This window comes from Eschrichtius robustus, chromosome 15, assembly GCF_028021215.1.
Source record: "Eschrichtius robustus isolate mEscRob2 chromosome 15, mEscRob2.pri, whole genome shotgun sequence".
Taxonomy (NCBI): domain Eukaryota; kingdom Metazoa; phylum Chordata; class Mammalia; order Artiodactyla; family Eschrichtiidae; genus Eschrichtius; species Eschrichtius robustus.
In genome coordinates, this window is record NC_090838.1 from 35,436,519 (window position 1) to 35,461,511 (window position 24,993).

General features: G+C 44.3%; 1 long non-coding RNA gene and 1 other non-coding gene across 4 annotated transcripts in view; both read left to right on the forward strand.

Moving 5' to 3' along the window:
- Window positions 1-2,111: 2,111 nt before the first annotated feature.
- The window catches only part of LOC137777737 (uncharacterized), a 207,929-nt gene continuing 185,047 nt past the window's right edge, over window positions 2,112-24,993 (forward strand). For all 3 annotated transcript variants that reach the window (XR_011076607.1, XR_011076606.1, XR_011076604.1), the window contains exons 1-2: window positions 2,112-2,475; window positions 5,139-5,200. This is a non-coding gene — a long non-coding RNA (uncharacterized lncRNA). The remainder of the gene's footprint in view (window positions 2,476-5,138; window positions 5,201-24,993) is intronic.
- Window positions 2,485-2,577, forward strand: TRNAI-UAU (transfer RNA isoleucine (anticodon UAU)). The gene is given in 2 exon segments: window positions 2,485-2,522; window positions 2,542-2,577. It is a non-coding gene; the product is annotated as a tRNA-Ile (tRNA).

A 24,993-nucleotide genomic window follows, 5' to 3' on the forward strand; every position in this document is an offset into this window, starting at 1 on the left:
CTAGATCCCTCAGTTTATAAATGAGGAAACTGAGGCCCAGAAAGGGTAAGAGATTTACTTAAGGTCACAGAGCCAGGGAGGGCCTCAGACTCTTAGTTCATTGCTCTTCAGGGTGAGTATGAGGTTAAGTGATTTGAAGGTCTCAGTATACTTGTTCTTGCTGAAAAATCTCTCTGGTGGCACAGATTCTGACACTGCCCCCTCTAGGTTCAACATTGCCCTCACTCCTCCCTTAGAGCCCCAATTTCCCTGAGGACTAAGCTATTTTAGTTCCCAAAGGCTGTATCAGGTGCTGCCTTCCCTTCCCATGCAACCAGGGTCAGTCAGTATCTGCTGAACCAATACTGTTAAGGAGTAGATCCATGAAAGCGGAGAGTGGGAAGGGAAGCTGGACCACCAGGGGCCATTCTTCCTGCTTATAGTTCACCAGGCAGATTCTACCTGAGGGACTCAGGAGGGAGAAAGAGCAGACGCGGCAGATGCTACTGGATTTGAGAAGACGCTGTGTCTGAGTCCACGACTTACTTTCTTGTCTTTCAGGAAATTAACCCCTTTCAATTTAGGGGGAAAAAGTATTCCCACCTGGGGGCAAATCATGCATTTACTTTTAGAGCTTGTTCCATCTTTTGGGAGGGACTTATTTCAAAGGCTCACTCTCTGCTGCCCTTGATTTACCAAGGACTTGCCACAGCATGCTCCAAGGAGCCCTAATCCTGGCGTGTTGTAAACAGCTCTGCATCCCACCATCTGCCTGGTACCTGATGGGATCTTGCAGGGGTGCTGACCATCCCCCTTCTGAGCTCTTGCTCTGGATGTGTGTCTCTCACAGTTTACAAACCACCAGGAGAGGCTCGCCTATCTCCTTTCTCTGGGTGCACAACCCAGTCTGCACAAAGCAATGAACTTCCTGAAAACACCACCTTCAGGAGGCCTCTGCCTTAAACAGAACCTGTGCCTGTCTCCTTATCATCTGCCTGATCACTCTAATCTCTTCTGCTCCAATTTCAAGGCTCTTCTACAATCGTACTCTCGACCTCATCACCCGAACACAACCTGTTAATGTGGGCTATCAAGGTGATCATGCATGATCTTTATTCTGCCCCCATCACTTGCTCATGCTGGTTCCGAAATCTATTGACATGGTGCGCTGTTGTTTGCTCTTCTGGCTCTCCCAGGAAAGCAGAGGTCACCGAACAGGGTGACCAACATGCCAACAGAGGCCCAGGAGACAATCGACTGATGCAACCCCAGAGGAAGAGAGGCAGGGGGGAGGGGGGCATTTTGTGGAGGAGGCTGCAGCTACCCTCCCAGAGGGATGCAGCAGAGTTATCCGTCAAGGGCCGTAGGCACAGTGCCTAGAGCCCCCCCAAATGTTTACATTTTAATTTTTTTTTGAAATCAGAAAAAAGATAATAATGAATGTAACAATAAATCCAGCCTGGATTATATTTGTGGTTTGTAGTAGCAAAATATAATTAAAAAAAAATTTTGTTGTTGTTTTGATGGACAAAGGAGCCCACGAAGACAAAAGTGCGTAAGGAACAGGACAGTCATAATTCGGCCCTGGGTACGGTTTACACTTTGTTTTTTAAAAAAGAAATGGATATCCAGATATTTGTAGGGGACCTCTTGATTTTAAATATTAGGAACTCGCTTTAAAATTAAACCAAACATACACGTTGTGGCCCAACAAAACACGTGGAGCTTAGCCTGCACCCTCTCGAAGGCCTGGGCTATCACCGTGTCCCCGGAATGCCCGTGGTTTGACACGATCCGAGCACCCCGCTCAGGATGTCAGAAGGGGCAGCAGAAAGCCTTCGGGGCAGGACAAGGGTCTGACGGTTAAATCTCTGCCCGGTCCGGTCTTGGAAACTCGGTCGCCACCCCGGCCCAGGCGCTCCCTGGCTGCCCCACCGGCAGGCGCGGGCTTTGCTCATTCACGGGTTTTCCCGCTCCTGCCGACTTCCAGGGCGGCGCGGGGGAAAGGGGGGGGTGGGCTCCTCCAGCTCACCGGTCACGCGGGGGCGCGGGGCAGAGGCGGCAGCCCGGGGCATCTGCTGCCCAGGAGCGGAGGCCAACCCGCTCGGCCCCACCCCTCGGAACAAGGCCCGCCCGCCGGCCGCAGCCCGGCTCCTGTTCTAGGCCTGCTTCTCGCGGGGCCTGCTCCTGGGAGGCGAAGCGCCACACTGAGGACGCGGAGGTGGTTTCAGACCGCAGAGCCCGGGACTCCTCCTCCCGCGCTACCCAGGGAGGCGGGCTGTGCTCTTTTCAAGGTCCCGCCAAAGGGTCCCGCCATCGCGGAGGGAGACCTTCACAGCCTTCCCTCCTACACTAGGCCGGGAACCGCCAGACCGGAAGCTGCGGGGTCCCGGGGCCCCGGCTCGTTCTCGCCTAGCAGCAAGCCGCGGGTGCGCATGCTCCGCGAAGGCCCGCACAGAGCCCGGGTGAACCCTGATAGAGCCATCACGAGGCGGGGTAAGCGGAGCTCCAGTGGCGCAATCGGTTAGCGCGCGGTACTTATACAGCAGTACATGCAGAGCAATGCCGAGGTTGTGAGTTCGAGCCTCACCTGGAGCACGAGTCTTTTGGATACCGGCACCCCCCTTTTACCCCCTTGCTCAAGGGAACGAGTCAGTCTCTCTTTAGTCTCCTCAGTTCCTGTCTCTCACTTCTCTGCTTGCACGTTCTGCTTCTCTGCAGGCAGGAAGCTGCTCTCTTCGGCGCCTCACTCGCTTTCCAAGCTACTTGTTGCCCCCGCGCACCGCACCATCCGGCCGCCCGAACCCGGACGTTTACCTGCTGCGCCCTCTTCCTAGGCATTTCCTTTAACGGCACCCAGTCCCGGGTACCGGTACCGGGGATGCGGACGGGAAGTGCCGGGGCGCTGCACCGGTGATGGGGCCCTACCTGGGCCTCGTCATCGAAAATTCCAGGCGCCCTCTCTACGGGGCGTGCCCGCGTTCCCGGCGCCGGTTCCCTGCTGCTGCCCCTCACCCAGGGCCGGGAGCGGCGTGGTGCGCGCTGGCTGTCGGGGCCCGAGCGGGGCGACCACTCCCGCGAGCTGGGGCCCGAGGCCCAGAGCAGGGCCTCAAGTGCAGCAGTCGCTCTCCTCCTTTTTGACTATGGGTTGGCCAAAAAGTTCGGTCGGTTCCTGCCGCAACGTTACCAAAAACCCGAAAGAACTTTTTGGCCAACCCAAATGCTAATAACTGGTCGTTGCCACCTCCCCCGATCTGCAGAACCCCTAGACCGCGGGCCCTTCTCCCTTACCCAGGCCTCCAGACCTCCCTGGACGGATTTGCAGAGTTTGGGAAAAGTGCCTGGGCGTTTCCCTCCCCCCATCTGTGCCCCTGCTCCCCGGTGTCAGTCAGCAGTGGTGGAATTCGCTGGCAGACGGGAGAACAGACGTTTTCTAGGGATATCCTTTCCTGCCTGCCGTACACCCCAGGTTCAGAAGTCCCCCCCGGGGAGCAGGAAATCTGCCAGCTGGGTTTTGAAATGTTCCAGCACGCGAGCATTCTGAGGCACGGGGGCCGCTTTGTCAGGGGGTGGACGGGTGCCCCACATCCTCAGGAGGTGGGGCGAAGTAGGGAGCAAGCTTAGTTGGGATGAGAGGCCTCCCAGACGCGTTCTCCCAAAAGAGTGGTTTCAGCTGTTTTTATGGGCGTGCTAGGAGTTAACTCCTGGGACGGAAATACGACCAAGAGCGGTGAGAAGCAAGACCTAGAAAGCTCAGAGGAAGTGGGTGGAAGGTGGAGCTCTTGTCGGTCTCCTCGGCTGCTAATCCCAGCCCCAGATTCCGAAAGGGGAGCCCCATGCCTCCTGAAATGTGAGAAAATCCTTCCACCTCACCCAACCTGGCTGCCAGGTCCTCGCTGAACCAGATATTTTCGCTCACAGGCTCATCCTCAGCAGGTGGTGGGTGCTCCCCTTTAGAAATCTAGCCAGCCTGGAAGCAAACATCTATCCCCCAATCCCCCCAAAAAGTTTGCTTAATTAAAAAAAACAAAAACAAACAAACAAACAAACAAAAAAAACAGGTTTAGGGGGCTTCCCTGGTGGCGCAGTGGTTGAGAGTCTGCCTGCCAATGCAGGGGACACGGGTTCGAGCCCTGGTCTGGGAGGAGTCCACATGCCGCGGTGCACCTAGGCCCGTGAGCCACAACTACTGAGCCTGCGCGTCTGGAGCCTGTGCTCCGCAACAAGAGAGGCCGCAATAGTGGGAGGCCCACGCACTGCAATGAAGAGTGGCCCCCGCTTGCCGCAACTAGAGAAAGCCCTCGCACAGAAACGAAGACCCAACACAGCCAAAAATAAATAAATAATAAACAAATTAATTTAAAAAAAAACAGGTTTAGCGAGATATAATTCATCTACCCTACAATTCACCCATTTAAAATGTACAATTCAACGGATTTTAGTACATTCACAGATACGTGCAACCATCACCACAGTCAATTTTAGAACATTTTCATCAACTCGATAGGAAATCCTGTATCCTTTAGCTATCACCCCACCCAACCCCTAAATAACCACTAATCTACTTTCTGTCTCTACATTTACCTATTCTGGACTTTCATATGAATGGAATCATATAACATGTGGTCTTTTGTGACTGGCTTCTTTCAGTTACCCTAATGTTTTCAAGATTCATCCACATCCTACCTTGTATCGGTGCTTCACTTCCTTTTTTATGGCTGAGTAATATTCCATTGTATGGATTCTTCCCAACTTTGAACAATGGGGAAAAGGTTGGCATTTTAAAAACATTTGCTGAAAACTGCTTTTTAAAAGGGAATTAATTTTAAAATGTACAAAGCATAAAAACAGTCACACTTGCCAAGTGTATGTTTTTAACCTTCAGAGGTTATCACTGCAAGAACTGGTAAGACACTTCCAAGAGCTCAGCCAAGAGCTGAGCACGGAGCAGTTTCCTCACGTGGACAGAGATGCATGAATGAAAGATCATTCTGCCCAACTCCCTATCCATGTTGGAATCCCTTCTGCAAAACCCTAGCTCCTATTTGAAAAGTTCTAGCATCAAAATGTCATTTCTTCACAAGGTGATGCACTCCACTTTCTGTCAACTCTCATGGTTAGAACATTCTTCCTCTGAAATATTGTTTCTGTCCCTATAGGTTATTGCTGGAATGGTGGTGGTTTGGGGAACTCTTTTTTGGTGAGATGGTGAAGTGGGAAGGTAAGAAGCTAAATTATCAATAGTTGCCCTTGCTCTATTTAATCTGGAAATCACCAGATAGATTATTAGTGGATTATAAACAAACAAATAGACCACTGGCAGATTTGTAGATCAATGTCTTAATGTGAGGTTGATAGGATTTTTAAAGGTTGTGATGGGTGATAAAGATCAAGTCAGAAAATTATGGGAACATGCTATAAAAACCATAAAGTACTCCATATACAGATGTAAGGAGGTGGCATTCCTGTCACCACAAAACTAGTGGATTAGGCCTATATGCAATGTATGGTGGCTTCAAGGAGGAAGACGGGTAAATATGAGGTGGATGAACCCAGAAGGTAGGTTGAAGTTATAGCTAAACAGCTGTAGACGTCTAGCAGGAGACAAGCCTAACCTACCCGTTGAAATCCGTTGAACTCTATTGAACTATACACAAAGGTTGACATTAGCTTTGTAGATGGCTTTGGATGGGCTTATTAAAACTGTGTGTGATACAAAGCTGGAAGGGAGTGCAAATTCAGTAGAATTTGGAGGAAGAGTTGAGCCAATGCAGGGACAAATGTTTCTGACAAATGACAAGATGCAATTTGATAGAGATAACTGTAAACCTGTGTTCAGTTCTGAGTTCAGTGTGGGGCGTGCCTGGCTTGACAGCTGTTTGCATATAAAGGATCTGGGCATTTCAGATATGCACAACCTCAGTTGTCCTGGCCGTGTGATTCAACTGTTAAGAATGTCAGCCAATTATTAATGCATTACTATATAATGCATTACATGGTGTGGTGTCAGAGATCACAAAACAACAGTCTGTGGAACAAATCTAGCCTCCAGACAGGTTTTGTTTGGCTTTCTAGCACTGACTTGCAAGTGTTCAAAATTTTTTCAATCATTTGCCTGCATATTGGGAGGTTTTACTGAAATGCCTAGATTTCAAGTTTCTAATGAAAAATTAGAAGACTTGGCCATCTCGGGCCCTTATTCCCACATGGCAACATTGGCTGCCCCCTTTGGATGGGCAGGTGGTCTTTCGTTTGCTGTGGTCCTACCACTCTCCATTAATCCTCGCAGAGGTGGGTACCAGCTGCTTGCTTTGCTGTTTTCTTAACCCCTGACTCATTTCTCTCATTTGTGACCTACGTTGACTGTGGATCAAGGTAGGGAATACTCATGTTGAAGTCAGCCTGAGGGCTGTGATCTGTGTGAACACAGCCCACTTAAAATTCAACAAAACAAAACCCCAGTTCTTTGTTATGGAAAATTTCAAACATACCCGAAGTAGAGAAAATAGTATATTTAACCACACTGTATCCATCCATCACTACTTTCAAGAATTGTCAACGTTATTTCATCTATCTCGTTCCCACAACATTCTCCCCTACCCTAGCACTGTCACCAGAATATTTTAAAGGAAACCCCAGCTATGGTTTAATTTAACTTGTAAATACCTCAGTATGTATACCCAACAGGTAACCACTTTTAAAAAGAGCATAACCATCGTACCATTAGTACACCTAACAAGAGTAATAATAGAAACTCTGCATCATCTAACACCTCGTCTGTGTTCAAATGTCCACACTTATCTCTGAAAGATATTTTTATGGTTGGTTGGTTTGAATCCAGATCCAAACAAGGTCCATACATTCGATCAATATTTCTTTTAAATTTCTTACCAATTACCCACTCCCTTTTTTGATATTTATTGATCTATAGAATTTCCCACAGAATTTGGCTAATTCCATCCTCAAGGAATCCTTTCATAAGTTCTTCAGTCCCCCCTGACAGTTAGATCTAGAAGGTTGGTAGTATTAAGATTCAATTTTTTTCTTTTTGCAAAAATAGATTGTAGGTGGTACTATATACTATTGTTATCACAAGAGAGAAAGTACATAATGTCTGGTTGTTCCACTTTTACTGAGGTTAATTTTATTGGTGATTTCAGATGTGGTCAGCCTGGTCCATCCATTATAAAATGCCACATCAGCCTCTAACCTAATGGTTTTAGCATCTGTTGATGTTCCTTGTCTAGATTTATTATTGTATTAAGGATTACTCAACAATGGTTTTCTAATTCAATTATTCCTTCTGTATTTATAACTGTCATTCTTTAAAACCCCCTTTTTCCATCGACTGTTTGGTTTTCCTAAAGCACAATTCACTAGAAAAGACCAGGTAATATTCCTGGACTCTTTTCCTTTTTCTACTAGTCTTTAGAATAATGAACTGATGCTCTAACAACTCCCAAAGGTGACCAGTTAGTTTTTGTTTATTTTACAGCTTTTTAAAAAAAGTATTTGACATACAATGAACTGCCTGAATGATGCTGAGTAGCTTTTCTAGTGCTGTTAGATATTCAGATATCTTCTTTGGTGAATTGTCCATTCAAATCTTTTGTCTGTTTTTTATTGGGTTGTTTGTCTTTTCGTTATTGAGTTATAAGAGTTTTTGTCTATTCTAGATATAATTCCTTTGTTGGATATATGTTTTGTAAATAATTTCTCCCAGTTTGTGGTTTGAATTTTCATTTTCTTAATGGTGTCTGTTGAAAAGCAAACTTTTAAATTTTGATAAAGTTCAATTTATACAATTTTTTTCCATTATGGATGGTACTTTTGGTGTTATATCTAAGAAATTTTTGCCTAACCCAAATTCACCAAGATTTTATTCTATGTTTTAGCTCTTACATTTAGGAGTTAACTTTTGTATATGATGTGAGTTAGAGGTCTAAATTTTTCTTTTTTTGTATATGGATATCCAATTCTGGCACTATTTTTTTTTTTTTTTTTTTTTTGGCACTATTTGTTGAAAAGCTTATCCTTTCCTGATTGAATTGCCTTGACACATTGTCAAAAATGAATTGACCTTAGCTGTGTTGGTCTTTTGTTGGACTCTCATTCTATTCTATTGAGCTATATGTCAGTGTGGTGTTATGTGTGGATTACTATAATCATATAATTTATATGAATCATGATTCAGTTATATGATTATAGTCATCCACACATAACGCTATATATATATGTATATATATAAATAAACTTTGGGGTCAGTTTGCCAATTTCTATGAAAATATCCTGGGATTTTTACAAGAATTCTGTTGAATGTATTGATCAATTTGAGGAGAATTGCCTCCTTAACAATATTGACTCTTCTGATTCTATAAGCAAGTTATACATGTCTCCACTTATTTAGGGCTTTAATTTCTTTAAGCAATGTTTTGTTGTTTTCAGTATTGAAATGCTGTATTATTTCTTCCTTAAATATTTGGCAGGATTCACTGGTGAAGCACTGTGGGCCTGCAGTTTTCTTTGTAGGACGTTTTCTCTTTAAAACCCTACAAATTCAATTTCTTTAATAGATTTGGGTGTTATGCAAGTTACATATTTATTCTTGAGTGAGCTTTGGTATTTTGTGTCTTTCAAGAAATTTGTGTATTTCATTAAAGTTGTTGAATTTATTGGCATAAAGTTATTCATAATGTTCCCTTCTTGTCTTTAGGATCTGTAGTGCTGTCCCTTCTAATTTCTGATATTGGTAATTTATGGTTTCCCTGCCCCCCCCATCAGTCTCAGAAGATGTTTTCCACTTTTATTTATCTTTTCAAATATCCAGTTTTGGGTTTCATTGGTTTTTCTTTATTGTCTTCCTGCTTTTCATCTGATTCTGATGCACTGGAAGAGAATGTATACTGTGCTGTTGCTGGGCAGTGTGTTCTGTCAATGTCAATTATGTCAAGTTGGTTTATAGGGCTCTTCAAGCCTTCTATACCTTTGATTTTTCTGCCTGCTTGTTCTGTCTGTCACTGAGAGAAGGGCATGAAAATAACCAACTGCAATGATAGGTTTTTCTATCTTTTAGTTCTATCTTTTCCTCCTTCATGTTGCTGGAAGCTCTGTTATTGGCTGTATACATGTTTAGGACTGTTATGTTCTCTTTTTTAAAAAAATTTATTTATTTTTATTTATTTATTTATTTTTGGCTGTGTTGGGTCTTCGTTGCTGCGGGTGGGCTTCCTCTAGTTGCGGCGAGCAGGGGCTACTCTTCGTTGTGGTGTGTGGGCTTCTCATTGCAGTGGCTTCTTTTGTTGCAGAGCACGAGCTCTAGGCGTGTGGGCTTCAGTAGTTGTGGCACACGGGCTTAGTTGCTCTGCGGCATGTGGGATCTTCCCAGACCAGGGCTCTAACCTGTGTCCTCTGCATTGGCAGGTGGATTCTTAACCACTGCGCCACCAGGGAAGTCCAGGACTGTTATGTTCTCTTGATTCACTGACCCTGTTACCATTGTTGGTGCTTGATTTGTCCCATGTTTGGCCAGGGGAAGTCCCATTAAGTTGGCTCCTGGGTATTTTTGACGTAATCTTAAATCTGAAATATGATATGCTCCTGGCATGACAGGATATTTCAAAATGTATTTTGTACTTGTCTTCCTTTAATCCCAGAGTTGGCCATTTCTCCCAGCTGGTTCTTTTTGGTGGGAAATGTTATTTAGGAGACCACAATCTGTGTGCTAGAGTTCCTTACTGCTACTCTATGGTTGTCATATTTTCAAGCCTTTTCAGTGGACTGAACTAGGAAATGCATATTTTTTTTAAAAAGAGAAAACATAAAGAGAAAAAATAAAGCCTGAGTTTGTAGTGATATTTCCAATTCAAGTGTAAGATTACAGAATTTATAACCTTCAATTTTATATTTGGATTTCTTTTCTCTTGCTCTAAAAATATTAGTTCTTTACAACTCTTACATAATTACTTAATTATTTATTTGCTTTATCCTACTATATACATAATAGTTTAAAAATCATATTATCAATATTATTTCTAATAAGATTATTGATTACAGTTTAAGATTTCTTTGTGATTTCTTTTGTCCTTAGTTTATATTCAAAATGCAGTATTTGAAGTATTGTGTTTTAAAGTCAAAGTAATTTTTCTGTGTATGGCTGTGCTATCAACTTGATACACAGTGAATGCCATTTGGTTAAGCTTGTTTTACATTTTTAGGAATTCCTTTTTGATTTATTTATCTAAAATATTTACATGCTTCCCAAGTCAAAACTATAAAACAAGGTTTATTCCTAGAAGTCCAGCTTCTATACTTGTCCCCTAATCCTATTTCCTCTTTCTCTACATAGGTAATGATTTAAAAATTACTTTCTTGACTTATCTTTCCATTGTTTTGTCTTAAAAAATATAAGCAAAGATACACTTATGTTTGTATTCCACTTCCTCTCCTTCATTTTCAAAAGCTCTTCTATTCCTTGCTGATTTAACTAACAGAATATTCTGATTATTTCAATGTTGTAGATAGGACTCTTCCTCACTCCTTATCGCAGCTGCATAGTATTCTGTTCTTGTGGATGTGCCACTGTTTATTCAGCCAGTCCTCTGCTGATGAACAGTTGGATTGTTTTCAGTCTTCTGGTTTTGTAGATGGTGCTGCAATGAAGAGATTTATTTGGTCACACTGTTTTGAATATTTTGCTATTATATCTTTGAGATAGATTCTATATGTGGGATTACTGGTCTGACGGATGGATAGCTATAAAATTTAAATATATATAATTATATATAATTTTGTATATAGTAATTTATATTATATATAAAATGTAATGTTATATATAACATATACATCAAATATATAATATATAATTATATATCCAAAATTTTCCAGATGTGCAAAACCATCTTTAAAGAGGGTTTCTGATGTGATGGTCCATGAGTGTGAGGCCTCTAGAATTCACGTCACAGGAGCAATGGTTGAAGGGCCTCGGCTGACTGATGCTAGGTGGGGCGTGTCCATGTCTTCCAGTTCCAGGGAGGCACCACTGAATAGCTTTCCCCAGTGGATATTTAAGGAAGGGGCACTTACTGGAGGCTCTGACATAAGGCATGGCTGGCCGAGGAGCTCGGCTCACAGGGGTTCCCTGAAGAGAACCCAGGCTTAGAAAAGGCCCACGAGATTCCACACTCAGCCCTTCCTGGTGCTTCTGGCCCTTGGTCTCTGTCCTGCCGCCTTCAGCTTAACCCATTTCTGTTTTATCTTTTCGTATTGTAATGTTTGAAGTCATAATAAAAAATCTTGTTTTTATTTAACTGATTATTATTTTATTATCTGCATATGTCCTAATTATTCTTATCTTTAAAAATATTTTGTTCTGTCTTAACCATTACATTCTTTTATTTTATTTATTTTAATTAATTAATTAATTTTTGGCTGCATTGGGTCTTTGTTGCTGTGTGCAGGCTTTTCTCTAGTTGCGGCGAGCGGGGGCTCCTCTTCATTGCAGTGTGCAGCTTCTCATTGCAGTGGCTTCTCTTGGTGCGGAGCACAGGCTCTAGGCATGTGGGCTTCAGTAGTTGTGGCTGGTGGCTCCTAGAGAGCAGGCTCAGTAGTTGTGGCTTGCAGGCTCCAGAGCGCAAGCTCAGCAGTTGTGGCGCATGGGCTTAGTTGCTCTGCGGCATGTGGCATCTTCCTGGACCAGGGCTTGAACCCGTGTCCCTTGCATTGGCAGGCAGATTCTTAACCACTGCGCCACCAGGGAAGCCCCTTAACTGTTACATTCTTTTAAATACTCTGGTTAATGAGTTGATTCCTTCTCTTTAAAACTTTCATTACACCCTTCCCTCCATACCTAGTCTTTTCATTCATTTCCTCTTAGCCTTCTTTCCCTTTTTTCTTCTAAATTTATTTTTATCTTCTCCTATCTATTTTTTTCTTCTTTTTAACATAAACTGTAAAACTGAATTCTCTTTAAGTGTTTCTATGCTCCTTGCTGTCTGGTGGGCCCCTTGGGAGCAGAGGCAGGGAGCTGGGGTTGAGTTCATGCTGTGGGAGGAGCCTGGTGGGGTGAGGATCGTTCCCCTCTTCTGTTGGTTTCCTGCCTTTCCCCATAGAGTCCTTGACAACCCCTGACCTTAATGATCCAGATGCCCCTCTTACTTCCCATAACACTAAGCCATCCGTGATGACTACAGTTGAAACTCCAAGGAATATGGATCCCAGAGAAGAGCGGGCTGAAGAGGGTTATATGACTGGCTTTCAGATATTCTTGAAAGGAGTAGACATATTCAGTCTTGACCTAGAGGGAAGAACATGAACTTAGAACTACAGCCCATGGCGACTTCCCTGGTGGCCCAGTGGTTAAGACTCCATGCTCCCTATGCAGGGGGCCTGGGTTCCATCCCTGGTCAGGGAACTAGATCCTGCATGCCGCAACGAAGACCTGGGGCAGCCAAATTAATAAATAAGTAAATATTAAAAAACAAACCCAAAAAACCCCCCAAAACTATAGCCCATGGGTGATGATGACAGGGAAGCAAATTTACTTTTAAAATGACTAGCAGTGTTGAGAAATGGGATGGGTTGACTGGTGAAGGAGTGTGTTTCCCAACTTTAAAAGTGATTGAGCCGAAGCTGTAATGTAATAGAAGAGAATCTTGCATTGGTTGGGGGGTTGGTGAGGCTTCTAAGCTCTCTTTTAACTCTACGATTCTTAGTTCTGTTTTCAGAAAAGAGACATTGTGCAGTAGATTTTGTTATTATCTTCCCAGCTCCTATTTCCCCTTTCAGAGATGGGCATGTGACTCAAAACCTACCAGAGTCCTTCCATGGGATGTTTCTATCTTGAGCTATCTGGGAAGTCTTTTTTTCTTTCTGTTTAGAAACATAAAGAATATAAATCCAGAGCTTCCTGCAGCTCCCAGATATCTTTCTAGTTGAGCTATTTGGCCTGGGAGAACGAAGCCTACATTTAATGTGAAGCAGGGAGATAAAGAGGTCGGCAAGTGTTTGAGTCTCTGATTCTGAAAGTCTAGTTTCATCAGTTCTCTTTCTGTGGTTTGAATGTTCAAGCTAAAAAAGTGTCCCTTTGGGGCTTCCCTGGTGGCGCAGTGGTTAAGAATCCGCCTGCCAATGCAGGGGACACGGGTTCAAGCTGGGTTCAAGCCCTGGTACGGGAAGATCCCACATGCTGTGGAGCAACTAAGCCCGTTCGCCACAACTACTGAGCCTGCGCTCTAGAGCCCATTCGCCACAACTACTGAGCCCGCGAGCCACAACTACTGAGCCTGCAAGCCACAACTACTGAAGCCCGTGCGCCTAGAGCCTGTGCTCCGCAACAAGAGAAGCCACCACAACGAGAAGCCAGTGCGCTGCAACAAAGGGTAGCCCCCGCTAGCCGCAACTCCCGTGCACAGCAACGAAGACCCAATGCAGCCAAAAATAAATAAATAAAATGAATAAATTTATATATATAAAAAAGTGCCCCTTTGCATTTGGCCAGATAAGGGTTTCTCACTTGTAACCAAAAGGGGTCTTGACTTGTGCAACTGTTATTGTACAAAATATCATTTTACATTGATGACTGATTTTTCAAATTTCTTAATGAGAATTCCTTTAAGAAGGAAAAGGCAGTATCCAATCATTTAAACTATCAAACTGGCCTGGGGATAAAGTTAATAGATACTTCCCCATGCCTTTGTACAAAGCCCAGCCCTCTCCATCAGCACACTTGCCATCTCCACTTGAGTGACTCGTCCAAAGCACAACACTTGATTTTTTTTCCCCTCCCAAACCTGCTTCTCCCCTCGTCTTTCCCATCCCACAAATGGTCCTTTCGTCCATTCACCTGGATTCTAAGTGAAAAGCTTAGGTGGCAGCTTTCATGGTCCCCTTTTGCTCCCCCCTAGATCTAATCCATCATCAAGTCCCGAGTCTCCCTCCAGTATGTATCCTGGACCCTGCCCTTCTCTCCATCCACAGTTTCTGTCATCTCCTGCTTGGACTCTGCAGGAGCCTCTGAACTGACTCCCTGTCCCCACTTCTCATCCCTCTCTTGTCTCTTCTTCACACAGAAGCCCAAATGGGCCTTTAATAACACAAATCAGATCCTGTCATTTCCTTGCTTAAAACCACTGACAGCTTTCCATTGCTTACAGAATAAAATGCACAGGCCTACAGTGTGGTCCAGAAGACCCTAGGTGTCTTCACCAGCCCCTGCCCGCTTCTCCAACCTCAGCTCCTGTCACTCTACCCCTGCTTACTATGCTCCAGCCACCCTAGTCTTTCTATTCCTTGTTTCTGCCTCAGGCCCTTTGTAACAGCCATTCCTTCTCCTGGAACATCTTTGCCCAAATCTTAGGGGGCTGGCTCCTTAATTTTCAGGGCTCAGTCAGATATCACCTCCTCAGGCGTACCTTTGGATATAGTTTAGTAGTATTTACTACTATCAAAAATTACTGGTTAGATAGCCTCATCCACCAGAGGGCAGACAGCAGAAGCAAGAAGAACTACAATCCTGCAGCCTGTGGAACAAAAACCACATTCACAGAAAGATAGACAAGATGAAAAGGCAGAGGGCTACGTACCAGATGAAGGAACAAGATAAAACCCGAGAAAAACAACTAAATGAAGTGGAGATAGGCAACCTTCCAGAAAAAGAATTCAGAATAATGATAGTGAAGATGATCCAGGACCTTGGAAAAAGAATGGAGGCAAAGATCGAGAAGATGCAAGAAATGTTTAACAAAGACCTAGAAGAATTAAAGAACAAACAAACAGAGATTAACAATACAATAACTGAAATGAAAACTACACTAGAAAGAATCAACAACAGAATAACTGAGGCAGAAGAACAGATAAGTGACCTGGAAGACAGAGTGGTGGAATTCACTGCTGCAGAACAGAATAAAGAGAAAAGAATGAAAAGAAATGAAGACAGCCTAAGAGACCTCTGGGACAACATTAAACGCAACAACATTCGCATTATAGGGGTCCCAGAAGGAGAAGAGACAGAGAAAGGACCCAAGAAAATATTTGAAGAGATTATACTCGAAAACTTCCCTAACATGGGAAAGGAAATAGCCACCCAAGTCCAGGAAGTGCAGAGAGTCCCATACAGGATAAACCAAGGAGAAACACGCTGAGACACATAGTAATCAAACTGGCAAAAACTAAAGACAAAGAAAAATTATTGAAAGCAGCAAGGGAAAAACGACAAATAACATACAAGGGAACTCCCATAAGGTTAACAGCTGATTTCTCAGCAGAAGCTCTACAAGCCAGAAGGGAGTGGCATGATATACTTAAAGTGATGAAAGGGAAGAACCTACAACCCAGATTACTCTACCTGGCAAGGATCTCATTCAGATTCGATGGAGAAATCAAAAGCTTTACAGACAAGCAAAAGCTAAGAGAATTCAGCACCACCAAACCAGCTCTACAACAAATGCTAAAGGAACTTCTCTAAGTGGGAAACACAAGAGAAGAAAAGGACCTACAAAAACAAACCCAAAACAATTAAGAAAATGGTCATAGGAACATACATATTGATAATTACCTTAAATGTGAATGGATTAAATGCTCCAACCAAAAGACACAGGCTTGCTGAATGGATACAAACACAAGACCCATATATATGCTGTCTACAAGAGACCCACTTCAGACCTAGGGACACATACAGACTGAAAGTGAGGGGATGGGAAAAGATATTCCATGCAAATGGAAATCGAAAGCTGGAGTAGCAATACTCATATCAGATAAAATAGACTTTAAAATAAAGAATGTTACAAGAGTCAAGGAAGGACACTACATAATGATCAAGGGATCAATCCAAGAAGAAGATATAACAATTATAAATATATATGCACCCAACATAGGAGCACCTCAATACATAAGGCAACTGCTAACAGCTCTAAAAGAGGAAATTGACAGTAACACAATAATAGTGGGGGACTTTAACACCTCACTTACACCAATGGACAGATCATCCAAAATGAAAATATATAAGGAAACACAAGCTTTAAATGACACAATAGACCAGGTAGATTTAATTGATATTTATAGGACATTCCATCCGAAAACAGCAGATTACACTTTCTTCTCAAGTGCACACGGAACATCCTCCAGGATAGATCACATCTTGGGTCACAAATCAAGCCTCAGTAAATTTAAGAAAATTGAAATCATATCAAGCATCTTTTGTGACCACAACGCTATGAGATTAGAAATGAATTACAGGGAAAAAAACGTAAAAATCACAAACACGTGGAGGCTAAACAATACGTTACTAAATAACCAAGAGATCACTGAAGAAATCAAAGAGGAAATCAAAAAATACCTAGAGACAAATGACAATGAAAACATGATGATCCAAAACCTATGGGATGCAGCAAAAGCAGTTCTAAGAGGGAAGTTTATAGCTATACAAGCCTGCCTCAAGAAACAAGAAAAATCTCAAATAAACAATCTAACCTTACACCTAAAGGAACTAGAGAAAGAACAAACAAAACCCAAAGTTAGCAGAAGGAAAGAAATCAAAGATCAGAGCAGAAATAAATGAAATAGAAACAAAGAAAACAATAGCAAAGATCAATAAAACTAAAAGCTGGTTCTTTGAGAGGATAAACAAAATTGATAAACCAGTAGCCAGAGTTATCAAGAAAAAGAGGGAGAGGACTCAAATCAATAAAATTAGAAATGAAAAAGGAGAAGTTACAACAGACACTGCAGAAATACAAAGCATCCTAAGAGACTACTACAAGCAACTCTATGCCAATAAAATGGACGACCTGGAAGAAATGGACAAATTCTTAGAAAGGTATAACCTTCCAAGACTGAACCAGGAAGAAATAGAAAATATGAACAGACCAATCACAAGTAATGAAATTGAAACTGTGATTAAAAATCTTCCAACAAAAGTCCAGGACCAGCTGACTTCACAGGTGAATTCTATCAAACATTTAGAGAAGAGATACCGCCCATCCTTCTCAAACTCTTCCAAAAAATTACGGAGGAAGGAACATTCCCAAACTCATTCCATGAGGCCACCATCACCCTGATACCAAAACCACAGAAAGATACTACAAAAAAAGAAAATTACAGACCAATATCACTGATGAATATAGATGCACAAATCCTCAACAAGATACTAGCAAACAGAATCCAACAGCACATTAAAAGGATCTTACACCATGATCAAGTGGGATTTATCCCAGGAATGCAAGGATTCTTCAATATACGTAAATCAATCAATGTGATACACCATATTAACAAATTGAAGAATAAAAACCATATGATCATCTCAATAGATGCAGAAAAAACTTTTGACAAAATTTAACACCCATTTATGATAAAAACTCTCCAGAAAGTGGGCATAGAGGGAACCCACCTCAACATAATAAAGGCCATATACGACAAGCTCACAGCAAACATCATTCTCAATGGTGGAAAACTGAAACCATTTCCTCTAAGATCAGGAACAAGACAAGGATGTCCACTCTCAACACTATCATTCAACATAGTTTTGGAAGTCCTAGCTATGGCAATCAGAGAAGAAAAAGAAATAAAATGAATACAAATTGGAAAAGAAGAAGTAAAACTGTCAGTGTTTGCAGATGACATGACACTATACATAGAGAATCCTAAAGATGCCACCAGAAAACTACTAGAGCTAACCAATGAATTTGGTAAAGTTGCAGGACACAAAATTAATGCACAGAAATCTCTTGCATTCCTATACACTAATGATGAAAAATCTGAAAGAGAAATTAAGGAAACACTCCCATTTACCATTGCAAAAAGAAGAATAAAATACCTAGGAATAAACCTAGCTAGGGAGACAAAAGACCTGTATGCAGAAAACTATAAGACACTGATGAAAGAAATTAAAGATGATAGAAACAGATGGAGAGATATACCATGTTCTTGGAATAGAAGAATCAATATAGTGAAAATGACTATACTATGCAAAGCAATCTACAGATTCAGTGCAATCCCTATCAAATTACCAATGGCATTTTTTATGGAACTAGAACAAAAAAATCTTAAAATTTATATGGAGACACAAAAGACCCTGAATAGCCAAAGCAGTCTTGAGGGAAAAAAACGGAGCTGGAGGAATCAGACTCCCTGACTTCAGACTATACTACAAAGCTACAGTAATCAAGACAATATGGTAGTGGCACAAAAACAGAAACATAGATCAATGGAACAAGATAGAAAGCCCAGAGATAAACCCACGCACCTATGGTCAACTAATCTATGACAAAGGAGGCAAGGATATACAATGGAGAAAAGACAGTCTCTTCAATAAGTGGTGCTGGGAAAACTGGACAGCTACATGTAAACGAATGAAATTAGAAAACTCCCTAACACCATACACAAAAATAAACTCAAAATGGATTAGAGACCTAAATGTAAGACTGGACACTATAAAACTCTTAGAGGAAAACATAGGAAGAACACTGTTTGACATAAACCACCGCAAGATCTTTTTTGATCCACCTCCTAGAGTAATGGAAATAAAAACAAAAATAAACAAATGGGACCTAATGAAACTTCAAAGCTTTTGCACAGCAGAGGAAACCATCAACAAGACGAAAAGACAACCCTCAGAATGGGAGAAAGTATTTGCAAACGAATCAACGGACAAAGGATTAATCTCCAAAATATATAAACAGCTCATGCAGCTCAATATTAAAAAACAAACAACCCAACCCAAAGATGGGCAGAAGACCTAAACAGACATTTCTCCAAAGAAGACATACAGATGGCCAAGAAGCACATGAAAAGCTGCTCAACATCACTAATTATTAGAGAAATGCAAATCAAAACTACAGTGAGGTATCACCTCACACCAGTTAGAATGGGCATCATCAGAAAATCAACAAACAATAAATGCTGGAGAGGGTGTGGAGAAAGGGGAACCCTCTTGCACTGTTGGTGGGAATGTAAATTGATACAGCCACTATGGAGAGCAGTATGGAGGTTCCTTAAAAAACTAAAAATAGAATTACCATATGATCCAGCAATCCCACTACTGGGCATATACCCAGAGAAAACCATAATTCAAAAAGACACACGCACCCCAATGTTCACTGCAGCACTATTTACAATAGCCAGGTCATGGAAGCAACCTAAATGCCCATCGACAGACAAATGGATAAAGAAGATGTGGTACATACATACAGTGGAATATTACTCAGCCATAAAAAGGAACGAAACTGGGTCATTAATAAAGACGTGGATGGATACAGAGTGAAGTATGTCAGAAAGAGAAAAACAAATTTCGTATATTAACGCATATATGTGGAACCTAGAAAAATGGTACAGATGAACTGGTTTGCAGGGCAGAAATTGAGAGACAGAAGTAGAGAACAAACGTGTGGACACCAAGGGGGGAAAGCGGCGGGGCGGTGGGGTGGTGTGATGAATTGGGAGATTGGGATTGACATGTATACACTGATGTGTATAAAACTGATGACTAATAAGGACCTGTTGTATAAAAAAATAAAATTTAATTAAAAAATTAAAAAAAATTTACTGTGTTTATATAAGTGGCAGTTGCTTATCTCCCACCATTAGAATATTAATTCCTCCTGTGCTGAGCTAATAGGCACTCAACAAATAATGAATGAATGAGCGGAAGATAACAGAGGAGCAACACATGGGTGCAAACGCTAAAGCTGAGTGGAGAACGTGGGCCTCGTTGCTGCTGGTTTACTTTGCAGATTCTGGTCTGGAGCCTGGTTTTTACAGAGTTCTCTGGAGTCTTTCCAAGGTGTGTGCCGTGCCTCAGGTGGCTTCCCATCTAGTTGAATAGTAGTGTTCCCACCAGAAGCTGAAGAGAAAGCACAGAGAGTAGGGGCAGTGACTTGGTGTTTATAATAATCACCTAGGGAATGTTACAACGCAGATTCCTGGGCTACAGCCAGCAATTCTGTGAAGCCCTAGAACCGGACTGTGTAGAAAGATAAGGACTAGGTGACCAATGCATCCAAGCTGGCCTGGGACACCCCAGTTTTAGCACCAAAGGTCTCTTACTTCCTGAAAATCCCTCAGTCCCTGGCGAACAAGGTGGGTTGGTCACCCTCAACTGAAGGTGTTCAGGGAGGCAAACAGCAGTTAGTGGAGTAGCTTGGAATGGCTTCTTGGAGGAGATGAGATAGAAACATTTCCCATCATAGACTTTGGGTGTTGGCTATCCCCTTGGCCCTGCCTTTGGGTAAGTCTAGGTTTCCCAGGCACCGAGCTCAGACAGAAGGGAAAGGAAACCATTATTTCTTGAACACTTGCAATGAGCCAGTGGTTGCTGTAGGACCTTTATTACCTAATCTATTCCTCAGCAGCCTTTTTATTGCTCCCATTTTAGAGGCAGGGCACTGAGGCTCATGAGGTTATGTAATTGCCTGAGCTCAGACATACACCAACCAGAGGAGAAGGGAGTGATCCACTCCACCTGACACAGAAGCCCAGGCCCTTTCTTTGTGTTTTGTTATGTGTATGGGGCTGTGTGTGTCAGAGATGTGGCTGGGACCTCAGCTTGACAGTCATCCATCAGCCCTCAGGATGGGGCTCTCCTGGGATCTAGGAAAGACCCCCAGTGACTAGACAGTGAAATAGTTAAGGAAGAGGCATCCAGGAGGTGTCTGTCTTTGGGCAGGCTCTGGCCTAGTTGCTCAGATGGCCCTGTACACCAGGTGGCGCTGTGGCTCTGCCGTAGGGGGCTCCCCCTAGGAGTGGAGCACAAGCAGGGCCAGCCACAAGACCAGCCACAGGACCAGCCACAGGTCCAGCCACTGAGCCTTGTTTTATCTGCAGCCTGCAGGGCAACCTGGGGCCTGTCCAGAGCTTTCTGCCTTTCCCAGACTCTGGCAGGCCAAGAAGAGAGAGGGGAGAGAGGGGCAGGAGGTCTGGAGAGGAGGAGGCTTGGGCCAATGCAGAGTCCTGGCAGTGAGGGTGACAGTTGAGTGCCGCTGTCAGGAGGAGGGGCAGGGACTTCTGTCCCAGGACTAATGGGACACTGGCGCAAATCATCTCCCAGTGTGCACGAGACACATAGGGAAAAGTGGACTTGCTCCCTCATGGTGGGTGCGGGGTTTGGGGCTTGGGCAGAGAAGAGGTGCTTTTCCTATCCTATAGATTGTTTTGTCCAGTGAAGGTCTGGGCTCGTGGGGAGGGATGGCCTCCAGTCATCTGCCTGTCAGCCCCGTGTTGTAGCCAGGGCACAGAAAAGGTCCCCATCCGCCCTCTGGCTGCACCTGCCATTTGGGAAAACGACTCCTAGGATGCTGGCCTTTGGGAGCTGGATCTCTTATCACCTGTTTCCTATATAAGGACTCATCCAGGGCTCTACCCCAGGGCTCAGGCCTTTTCGAGATTGTCGTCAAAAAACAACATCACCGCGACAAACTTTTAACTCTTTTTTTTTTATATAAATTTATTTATTTATTGGCTGAGTTGGGTCTTTGTTGCTGCACACGGGCTTTCTCCAGTTGTGGCGAGCGGGGGCTACTCTTCGTCGTGGTGCGCGGGCTTCTCATTGCAGTGGCTTCTCTTGTTGCAGAGCACGGGCTCTAGGTGCACAGGCTTCAGTAGCTGGGGCACGTGGGCTCAGTAGTTGTGGCTCGCGGGCTTAGTTGCTCCGTGGCATGTGGGATCTTCCCGGACCAGGGATCGAACCCGTGTTCCCTGCATTGGCAGGCCGATTCTTAACCACTGTGCCACCAGAGAAGCCCCTTAACTCTTCCTTAACTCCCATACCAGTGCCAGAAAGCTGTGATTTGCTATGTATCAGCTGCTTAACAGTGGGCTTGGCCTGCAGGGTTGATGTCAGAACCTAAAATAATGTCCGCCCTCAATGGCTACAGCTTTCCTCCTGCTCCTTAATGCTTCCCCGAGTGGGTGGCCTGTCAGGCCCTCCTCAGCCCCTCAGCATGCCTGAGTCAAGCAAAGCCCATCTGAGAGCAGATTGTGAGGGTGGGGAAAGAGAGGGAGGGAGGGTGCAGGGGGGCTTTGGGAAAGAGGGGTGCTCGGAGCGGGACAGGGCAGCAGAAAGCAGAGGGTGAGGCTGCTAGAGACAAACTTAGTCACTTTCACAGTTCTGCCTTTCCGTGCTGTCTGGGCTGAGGGCTGGGACAGAAGTGCCCTTAGGAATTTTTTTTTTTTTTTTGGCCATGCTGCACAGCTTGTGGGATTTTAGTTCCCTGACCAGGGATTGAGCCCAGGCCCCGACAGTGAAAGCAGAGAGTCCTAACCACTGGACCGCCAGGGAATTCCCAGGATTTTTTTTTAATATTAAATTTTCATTCATCAACTGTTCACATAGACTCAATTAAAATATTTTGTCTGATTTATCTTTAAAATGCCATCTGTTTCTTTTTTAGTCAGTAGGTAATACACTCAAAGTTTCAAAATTCAAAGAGTTCAAAATAAGTAAACTTTTCCTTTAATATATAAAAGCACAACCTAATGTTCCCAACAAAAAACAGCAAGGACATTAAGAGACGTAGGTGGAAGAAATATGTTAAGGGTATAGAAAACTTCCTCTGAGGCCTTTTTAAAAAATTTTATTTATTTATTTATTTATTTATGGCTGTGTTGGGTCTTCGTTTCTGTGCGAGAGCTTTCTCTAGTTGCGGCGAGTGGGGGCCACTCTTCATCGCGGTGCGCGGGCCTCTCACTATCGCGGCCTGTCTTGTTGCGGATCACAGGCTCCAGACGCGCAGGCTCAGCAATTGTGGCCCACGGGCCTAGTCGCTCCGCGGCATGTGGGATCCTCCCAGACCAGGGCTCGAACCCGTGTCCCCTGCATTGGCAGGCAGATTCTCAACCGCTGTGCCACCAGGGAAGCCCGGCAGGTGGATTCTTAACCACTGCGCCACCAGGGAAGCCCCTCTGAGGCCTTTTATTTTGAGATGTTTTTGATGTACAGAAGTTCCAACGTTTTAAGCCATGTCTTTCCCTGTACGATCTCTTCTTTGCCCGGAAAGTCATTGCCTATCCTGAGATCAGTTCAATACTCTTTTTCTTCAATTGTGTTTTCATGGCTTCATAATTTGCCCTCTAAGCCACCTCAGAGAAGTTTCTATTAGTGCTGTGGTTTTGAGATGGAGCCAGGGGCTGGTGTGGCTACCTGAGGGTGGTGCCTTTGAAGGCCATTTGGGCTCAGACTCCAGCCCTGGCTCTGAACCATACACCCTCTCCCCACATGACAGTTATTCACAGCAGGACAAGGCTGAGAGGGGCTAGTGTCCTTCTTGCTGGAAAAGAGGGCCTGGGGAAACTGACCCTGCCGTGGGGACCTGGGACGTGGTAGGGCCAACTCTGTTCACAGTCTGGGTGCCTTTGTCAGCTGGTCTGAGATACAAGTGTCCCAGGGCCTAGGGAGGCCAAGTGTGGGTGATTCTGGTGGACAGCCTGTGACTTGGGGAGTCCTGCCCACCAGCCACAGGGCAGAGCTGGGATCCAGATCCTAGAGACTGGGGAACCAGGGAGGCCATAAGACTGAGAACTCTGAAGAGGACCATGCAGGTGGGATGGGCCCTCTGAGATATGGAGGAGCCCAATTAGTCAGGACAGGCATTGGTCCCGGCAGCCAGCCTGCTCTGTGGCATTTCAGAAGATGGTACCAGAGCAGCTGAAATGATCTGTGTGCTAATGTGTGTGTGAATCCTTAGAAAACATATCACTGTGGACATATATCAGGCCCTGAGCTACTACAGGGTCATTATTACTGCCTGGTGCCTTAGTCCCAGCAGCAAGATGTAGATGCCCCCCTTCCCTCACACCATCTCCCTGGATGTTGGGGGTGACCCTATCAACCTTGTTCCTAAGGGGGCCCCTCTCGTTTCCCAGGACACCCTCGTCTGACCACGGAGTTGGGGACTCAGATCTTGGCCAGGAGGCTTGAGATTAAATGTTGCCTTCAAGCCATCCTCAGTCATGTGATGTCAGAGAACATTCTGCTCTTTCTTGAGTATCAGTTTACTCATCCATGAAATGGGACGAATGATATTGCTCCAACCAGCAAACCAGATGACCAAATGGAGGAATAGGTGAGACACTGTTCTGGAAAAAGGAAAACGAATCATTCGAGGGCAGGATTCTGAGGTGGTCCACCCTGGGCCAGTGGAACGTGGTTCCCCAGCTGGGCTGTCTCTCCCCAGGGCTCCAGTAGGTGGCAGCATCGCCCTCTGCATGGGCTGCTCTCCACCCCCGCCCCTCCTCCCAGACACCTTGGACCTCACTCAATTCACACCCCACATTCCCACCTCCCGGGGGAAGGAGGAGGGATCGGAAAGGCCTCTGAGACAGCGGCCAGGGCTAGGAGCCCAAATGCCTGGACGGGAAGGGCCTGGAAAGAGAATTAAAACCTTGTTCTTTCCCTCAATAAAGCACAGATAGGGCAGGGGGAAGGGACCCGTTGTGTGTGAGCCCAAGAAGGTTGATGTGAGCACTTGGGCGGGAGGGATGCCTCTGCCAGGACCTGTCCCACACCACCTGGAGGAGGCCAGGACTTGTCCTCTGCCAGGATTGTTGTCTTTAGTTGGACAGGCCAGCTGGCACTTCACTGGGGGCAGGGGAGGGTCGTCTATTTTTGTGTGTGCAGTAGGGTTGAAAATTTCACTCACACTTCATCTGTGCAAAATAAAAAGTAATTTCTTTATTATGTAACTAATCTGGCCTTTCCCCCAACCCCTATCTGATGAGTAGTGAGAAAAACAATGAAATATTCAACTTGATTTAAATGTCAGGGGACCCAACAGTTTAGCCTGTCCTGTTAAGTGATGTTTGTTCCTCTTCGAGAAAAGTGTTCAGTTTTCAGATTGCCTTCCTAAGCTCCTCCCACGAAGATGAGGTCGAGGTGTGTGGATGGACAAGGGCAGCTTATGTGACATCTGGTAGGAGCGAGGTGTTGGAATCCTGTGGTGTGGCGTCCTCTGGTTTCCCGGCAAGGTCCCTTCTGCCTGCTGGCCACGGATTGTACTTGAAGCTGAGTTTGTAACTCGTGGTCTGGTCCCT